General features: G+C 38.7%; 1 non-coding gene across 1 annotated transcript; it reads right to left on the bottom strand.

The window, feature by feature from the left end:
- Window positions 1–3,149: 3,149 nt before the first annotated feature.
- TRNAK-CUU lies at window positions 3,150–3,222 on the bottom strand. The gene has a single exon. It is a non-coding gene; the product is annotated as a tRNA-Lys (tRNA).
- Between the last annotated feature and the right edge of the window lie 5,663 nt (window positions 3,223–8,885).

Raw genomic sequence — 8,885 nt, 5'->3', positions numbered from 1 at the left:
AAAGCTCCCAATATGTTATAATAGAAGCCTACGTTCTTGCTTGAGAGCCAGACAAACTCTCTGTAGAAAATGGAATGAGGTTTTAATGTCTTAACAAATTACTTAATGGTAGATTTTCCCTTCAAATAAACAAAAGGAGAAATGTTGTGAAGGGACTGTGCTAAGAAAAGAGTTGGAATATACCTTTCTTTTAAAGCCACTATGAAAGTAGAATGTTTGGAAGCCTCGTATTTAGATGGTGGCCTCTTACTCCCCATGGAAACTCAAAACATTGTTAAAACTGCACATCCACTTTTGCCTGAATCCAAGTTGCAATGAAGCAAAACTTAGCCCATGCAACAATTAACTCTCTTCACCCATTGCTGAATTGCAATTACATTTGGACTGAATGCAATATTCAACATACTACCTCCAGCTACAGTGCAAAGTAACTTCAACTAAAACCATGCAGGCTGGCGGAATGTAAATTGGCATTTAGTTAAGGCACCATCTAACACTTGCACAAAGTACAATTTATCAGTTAGGAAGTTTCATATATCAGCTTCAGTGATACAGAAACATAAAGCTGCTACAGATTCTTTATCATGTGCTGTGGCTAATTTGACGGAAATGTGACTGTATGCTTATTCCTTCTGTGGAATGGGTATGTCATCTTGGGTGATCCACTAGCACTGAAATCCAGTCATGGCAAAGAAAACCAAATTTTGTGTCTAGTGTGGATTTATAAAAACCTGGACTTTATGAAAAGGGAACATACTAGTCCAGAACTACTTCTTGGATGATAGGATGAAAGTTCAAGTGGGTTAGAAGTCTGAAAACTGCATTGCTATTGTTTTATAAAATAAGTTCAAAGAATGTAAAAAAATGTGTATTGCTTTCTTGTATTTGACAATTCTCAGACAAGTACAATGGATTGAGCTAAATTTATGGAACTGACGGAGAACACTGAAGGTTGAATTTGAAAGGGTTGAGTGGCTATAACAATTTTCCTAATTTTAGATGTGATCTCAGTTTGTACTCCCGTTTCCCAAAGGCTTCAGATACATCAGATGTTAAGTTTCTTTGAAGTCAGGTGCAAATTATTTATGAACTTGCTCAGTAGCCAGCATTTTTCTCATTTCCCCTCCCAGCTGAAGGGAAATTTTGTAAGACTTTTTGACTTTTAAGTAGAATTTACAGGGCCACTATGTGTAACACAATTGTCTGGAATTATCTTGTATGTTATTATTTGTGTATTGTGTAATATCTCCTTCATAAATACATAATTCTAGTGAACTAGAAGGTTGCTTACATTCAGTGTTATGAAATGGTTCTATTTGTCATGGTAAAACTAGGACTATTAGAAAAATAGTCACTTTTTAAATGAAATGGAGTAGCTACTAAACAACTCCAGAGCACAGCTTCAGTAAACATGAAATCAAAGGAAAAGGTACTTTTTTCTCCAGCTCAAAGGAAAATTACCTTTTGGACCAGATTTAAAGCTGACTTATTGTCAGGAGTACTGAAGTATTAATACATTTTACCTTTTTTAATTTTAGAAACAAGAAACCTTCATTGTAGTTACAAAGAGGGATGGCCTGATTGTTAGAGTACTAATTTTGGACTCAGAGTTTGCATTCCTTACTCTGCCACAAATCCCATTAAATCTTGAGAAAATCACTTAGCAAATTAATTGCATTGTCTAATTTTCAACAGCTAACTGAGATGCTTAAGTCAGAAGACAGTTCTCCCTAGGTTTCCCATAAAGTCAGAGGAAACAAAAAGTTATTCTGGGATGGCTGTCAGTGCTAAACCCATATGTGTTTTTCAGTTGACCTCTGGAGTCTTCTGTTTCTCTCCATGGAAGTTCTATGCCTGTATGTTAAATGGCCAACCTAACTTGGTATAGTGTCTAAAGTCAGGTACTGTGAATACCCACTTAGGGTTAATTTTTAAATATGTTCAGGCACATAAAGATGCAAACATTTACTCATCCGTATGAAGAGAATAAATACATTAAAATGTTAGGTGCACTGATGTTGTGATAATTAGGTTCATAAGTGCTGAGATTGTCATTGTTAGATAGGGTTCCTGAATTACAGACATTTGCATTAATAACCTTTTAATATAATAACTTCCAAGCAGTCAGCACAATGCTTTTAAAACATGAACGGTAGGTTGGTTTTTCAAAGCTTTATTGAATACCTCATTCCCTGAATACAAATTTGTTGGAAAAACTCTTGAGACAGAGCAAATGCCCCTTCTCTGTGTAAACCCTGTGGGATAAATTCATTCCAAAGAGTACCAAATGTCCTACCAGGTGATGTATTAAAATGGTGGCAGATATGTTATCATACAGTGGCACTACCTTAGGAATTCCAGCTGGCCAGATAAGCATTTGTTTGTTTTACTTTCTGTCATTTGGGAGGAGCATAATGGCTCCATCATTAAGGTTAAGCAGAGCTTTCCATTTCAGAGCCCATTTTCAAGGCATTCTAAATAGCACATGCCAGCTGATTGTCACCAAGGTTGGAATAGCTGTAGTGCCTAATGCTGGGGTTGGAGTAGTTGCAGTGTCCGTCGTTGGGGCCAGAGTAGCTACAGTGGCCATTGCTGGAGTCAAAGTAGCTGCAGTGGCTGGCCGCAGAGCTGATGTGGCTGTGGTGGCTAATGGGGAATGGAGATTGGCAGTGGACTACTGTGGCCTAAATGAAGTTACACCACCCCTGAGTGCTGCTGTGCCAGACATGCTAGAACTCCACTATGAACTGGAGTCAAAGGCAGCCCAGTGGTATGCCACCATTGATATTGCTAATGTGTTCTTCTCTATTCCTGTGGCACCAGAGTGCAGGCTGCAGTTTGCTTTTACTTGGAGGGGCATCCAGTACACCTGGAACCGATTGCCCCAGGGGTGGAAACAGCCTGACAATCTGCCGTGGACTGCTCCAGACTGCACTGGAAAAAGGTGGAGCTCCAGAACACCTGCAGTACATCGATGATATCATTGTGTGGGGTGACACAGCAGCAGAAGTTTTTGGGAAAGGAGAGAAAATAATCCAAATTCTCCTGAAAGCTGGCTTTGCCATCAAGAGAAGTAAAGGGACCTGCACGAGAGCATCTGCCACCCATTTTACGTGCTGGCCCACCCTTAAACAGTGACAGACCATGAGTGCCCAACATGGGGCTCAAACCCACAACCCTGAGATTAAGAGTCTCATGCTCGACCAACTGAGCTAGCTGGGCAGGAGATGATCTATTTTGACCTGAATGATCCACCATTACCTACAGATCCAGATCAAGTTCGTTGCTCACAACCTATGTGGTAGAATGTGACATGGGGCGCTCCATCAACATATGCCACATATTGGCAATGGTGGACTAGAAAGATGAAGAAGACCCAACAATAGATGACCCAGCTGGTCAGCTACAGCACTATAAGGGAAATCTTCCTTCTCCCCTACAGGCTTGCATTTTGGCTGTGGAAAAACTGCAGGAGAGATCCAGTTTTTAGGAATTAAATAGCAAGATGGGCATTGCCAGATCCTGATAGAGATGATCAACAAAATAGCAGCTATGTTCCCACTGACTAACAAAAAGGAAACACAAGCCTTCTTAGGTGTTGTGGGTTTCTGATGACACACAGGTAGATTGATTTGGAAATTGCTTTGCTCAATCAGGGCTGGTGCAAATTTGGGGGTGCAAATCCAGTCTAATCACTTATTCTAGTGATTTTGGGAGAGAAAAATTCCTTTTCCTCTCACATGTATGCAGATATGCATACAATCACATTTTAAATTTACTATTCCCAGAATTAGAGAAAAATCTCCTTAGATATAATGAAAGCTTCCAAAACCCAATTTCACAATGCAGTATGTCTGAAGTTACTAGACTTTCATTTTGTTTCCTAAAGTCATGTATATTCTATTTATAGCCATATTTAATGTCCAAGGATATCTGCAACATCCACACTGGGCTGTCACATGTGACACAGGATGAACAGGAAACCCATGCCACCTTAGGGCATGGTAGAATAGGCCTCTAATGGGTATTAGATGCCTGCATTTAGTCAAACAAATCTCTGTACATCAATTTTTCAAAATACAGAAGTCATTTTGTCTTTAACGCATCAGCCTTGTACTCCGATAACAAAAGTAGAATGCTGCCTGCCTTGAGTCTGACCAGGTATGTTGTTTCTTTTTGCCCAATATAATTCTACATCTCCCTTCCTCTTTGCATATATCTGGAGACTCTTACTGTGCTTTGTCTGATAATATTGCTTTAGTGTCCTTGGCAGCAGCTCAGAAATGCCTCAGACTTACGAGTGGTGTGGCTGTTTATGAAAAGTCATTTTAGTTCTACATTTCTTGTTGTTTTTTATTTTTTTTAAATGCCTGTATTTTGTTTCCCATTCTACAAAATGACTAGTATTAAAGGATTTTGAATCTGATTTCCCAACAACTCACATTACAGAAACTGAACTTCTGTGTGCTTGATAAACACAAGGAGTACTAGATAGCACAGTCACCTGTACCCTTCCCTCCATAATAATTACATGTTTGTGTGCAGTATTCTGAAGGTATATAAGGTCAGAAATTATGTTCTTTTTGTAAAATGGAGTTCCAGAAAAAGGGCTGTAAAAAATATCAGTGGTACTCTGCTGTTGTGAAACATCACCTGTTTAATTTATCTAAACATTTTATCACTTACGTAATGTTTAAAGTCATCCACTCTTCATAGCAGTTATTTCAGAAGAGCTAATAAAGCATTAATTATCACAAATATTTACAAGGGATTAATAAGAACAGAGAAATGTATTAAGAGAAAAAAGTTTATTTCATTACAATACTATCATTACAAATGTTTGGCACTGCTAAATCAGTTCCCTGAGACTCGTCGATTCACTTCCACAAATTACTGCAGCAGTATATTATGTGGTTCATTCATCCATAACTACCCAGAAGACTACATCTAGTCCAGTAGATTTAGACCCATTAGATGAAGACCTAGCCACTGTAATCCATACATATGTAATATTCACCCTGGACTATCACAGTTCTCTAGGAAGGAACTTTATGCCTTATAGAAGTTCAAGGCTGGCCAGCACATCACCTAATGCACAGTTTATTATAGATTGTGCTGAATGATTGGTTTCATGCAGCCTTAGGGCGAGGGAACAGAAGCCAGTACGTCATGTTATCTGACCTGCATCTCACAAGCCCTACATGCCACTCAGTCAACCCTATACTGAACCTAATTATTTGTTTTTAGCTACAACAACCTTTCAGAAATCATAAGCTCTTGGCTTTGATTTGATTGATTTGAAGGGTATGATTCTTATTCTCAAAACCCTGCACAGAATTTAATTCTGTTCCTGTGTTACAGTTCAAGGCAAAATTCCAGCATGGGGAATATCCTGGGCTGAGGACAAAGCTGTCACAGAGAATTACAGAACTTGCGAGTGAAATAGCAAACACTCTTGTCAAAGCTAGCAATAAAATCCATCCCTCTACTCAAGTTTCTTACAAAAGTACGGTGCAGTATTTATACTTTTCAATAGGTAAAAAATCCCAAGCCCAAACCAAACAACAACAGAAAACAGTGCAAATCTGCTTCTTGACAGTAAGTGCAGAAAAGGAAAATTAAGTCAAGGGAAACACCAGAGTATTACCGTGCTGTGGCTTGTTTAAGTGCACACAGAAGGAGTTTCACATTAGGTTGAAAAGCAGCTTCCAGAAATGACTGAAACTGGTGGTCTGATTTAATCCCTTGGAACCTTTTCCTTATCTGCAATAAAAGATACACATTTTAACAGTAATTCTAAACTTAACATTCAATGCAAGCTATAATAACAGGCAAGACTCCTCACAAAACATTCAACCACAGATTACTTTCAAAGAGTTATGCACTACTGACAAGAAGTTAGATAGTGATATCTCTACTTGTGCTCACTCAATAAATTTGGCTCTCATAAAGTACTGCCTGAACAGATGGGCCAGTTTTCAAAGTTAAAAATGGGCTTTTGAAACGCTCAAGGAGCAAGGATGTACAGCTCATTGAATCAGGACCATAATACGTGTTCAACATATTCTAAGTACAGCGAGATAATAAATACATATAAATTACAAATTTAGGCTTATATCTTAGGGCATGCCTTTTTTAACTGGACAAATCACTTTTTTTTTTTCCTCAAGGTGATCCTCTGTATCATTACATTTGGTGCAATTTATTTTGGGATGCTTGAAAAGAAAACATTGTATTGGGAGACAACACTTAGGCCTGGTTATAGCCTTGCACTGGAAAAACTAGCTACTTCTGTGGCTTCAATCTTGTACTTAAGTAGAGATAATTCTTTCCTCTGCTACTGTGGTTATGACAAGATGCTGTAAAGGTATGATATTAGTTCTCTTAGTGTAACCATCTTTAAGAAATTCTAGTGAAGCTTTTTATGGTGAAGCCATTATACATATAAAACCACATTGAAAATATCTTGATAAAAACAAGGGCGGATGTGTGGAAGGGTGAAATTAAAAAATCCAACAAAACCTCTCTACAGTTTTCAGAGATAATCACAGATAGATTGGATTTTTAAAAACTTCTTTGTCAGGAATAACCGTGAAAGTTTACTCTAATTAAAGGAATAATTTTGTCACATTAATCAAGTGCCATGGTTCTAAATAGCGCATAGGCTTTTGAGAACTGGAAAGCTTGATTTTCTGGAAGTGGGGTGCATACTGAACAGCTTGAATCCGTTGGGGTTTTTCTCAATATATGTATTTTTAATTTTACTTGATAAACACCTGGACTTGATTAGGGCTAACAAAGATTAAATTAAAAGAGAAAACAAAACTACTGAGTTGAGGATTGAAGAATGTCCAGAAATTTAGTTTTAGTGAAATGTCAAGTCTTAGAACAAGGACCACTGTGCTGCAGAAGCATGGCGAGTATCAAAAAAAAGACTAGGCAGCTTAAGTGTTTATTTATGATAAAAAGGAAGCCAAGTCACACAGCTCAACAAATATTTTGGTGTCAGGACTTCGCAGAAATCTGCTAGCCTTTTAATATCAACACTATTAATTGTCCAGAGATTACTGGGTTTGTACTTGTTCAAAGAAAGATTTAAAAAAGGTTACACTTGAACAGAGTCCAGGTCATATGCTCTCAGGTATCTTTAGCCAAGCTCAGGCAATCTTTTTTATACTTACAGTTGTTCACAAGGAGAGACAGTAACTCAGGAGAAACTTTAGTTTTGCATTCCCACCTATGCAATATTTCCAACGCTACACTGGAATAATCAATCATGTAGGTCTTTCTGTGCCTCAGTTTTCCAATGATTGTATTTTCCTCATATGATGCTATTCCCACAGAAAGCACTGAAAGCAGCAAGCATTAGGACAGACTATGAGAAGCAGAAAAAAAAGTTTTTAAAGTCAATATTTTTCTTAAATTACTACATTCAAGTGAAACTATAATAGTGTTACATTTTTAATTGATCTTTCCTACAAGTGGCATTTTTGCTGTCATGACTCAGAATCCTAGCAAAGTTATTCTGAAACATAGAAGTATTTAATTTATTTGCTAATATTCCTTCTAATTATATTCTTTATCTGCCTGCCATTTTCAAACAATTACATGACTAAGCCAAAGACACAAAAATGTACCATGTATGTCAGGTTGCAGCTATGTAACAAGTTGCACAGATTGGGTGAAAAGTCAAAATGTATTTTCTTTTCGTGGCTGAACTTTTAAAATGCTGATTAGTATCAGCATATAATTGCCACTTGAAGGTTTTTATCTCTTCCCAACCCCAGTTTTCTACCTAAAGCACCTATACCAGTTGTCCTTCCTTCTATCCTTTCAAAGACAGTGAGGTTTAACATGCTGTATTTATGCCAGTGAATCAATTAAGCAAAAAACAGTGGTCTGGTCTGTGTGGTTGTGTAAAAAGACAGCTGTTCGCAAGCAACAAGCAAATCCAGTCAATCATCTGACACTGTAAAATTCAAGGTATGTTTGCTAGTCTCTGTATATAAGAATTGTTAATCAACTCAGACTTGCACTTCTGCTGTGAGCATAACAGAGAATGAGCTGTTCAGAGGACAAAGGATTCTTTGTTTAAATGAAAATAAAGGTCCTGCAAAAATCATCTGTGACTCAGCCAAAATGAAAACTGTGAGTATTGCTTCTATGTCAGAAAAATCTTTTCTCCAGAATTGAAATTTTGGCTTGCGTGTGACGATTTCTTCAGTGGGTTTAGGAAAACAGCCAACCACAACTGTCCCAAAACATTCTGTATTTTCACCAGTCGGACATATCAGTGACTGCCCCTGTACAATCAGAAGGTTTCTACATACAGCTGTTTTTACCAGACGCTGGGCTTTAATTATTTGACTTTCTATCAAATTGACTGACTTACACAATTTTACCCACTTTGCTTGGTGCCATCAAACTGTTCTTCATACAGCGAGGGGGTATTTTTATTTTGCAATAGGATGAACACTGATAAGGATGGCCATGGAATTGCCACATAGGATTTTGTGTACATAAAGCAGGGCAGGCTTCCCCAGCGGTGCAGGCTGCTGCGGAGGAGCCCAAAGCAGGAGGAAAAACCTTTCCACTTCCAGCTGTCATCCGAGCCGTGGCTGACCGCGAGTCCCGGCCTCCCCACAAGCTGCTTGCTCGGCACAGTGGTAACGGGTCCGTCCCCCGGGCTTGTTCATTCCTTATTTCTCCAAGGCATAACAATAAATTCCCGACCTCACAGAGGGATGGGGCAGCTTAGTTAATGATTTGTCAGGCGCTTATACAAGCGCCAGGCTGGCTCTGCGGCTAGGCCCCGTTACGCTCCCCTGCGAGAGGGGAAGAGGTTACCGGCGCGGCCCGGCGCAAGGCACCGTTATCCCTCCGCT

Source organism: Cariama cristata, unplaced genomic scaffold, assembly GCF_000690535.1.
Source record: "Cariama cristata isolate BGI_N322 unplaced genomic scaffold, ASM69053v1 scaffold33613, whole genome shotgun sequence".
NCBI lineage: Eukaryota > Metazoa > Chordata > Aves > Cariamiformes > Cariamidae > Cariama > Cariama cristata.
Note: the sequence above shows the minus strand (reverse complement) of the source record. Positions and strands in the feature narration are given on the sequence as shown.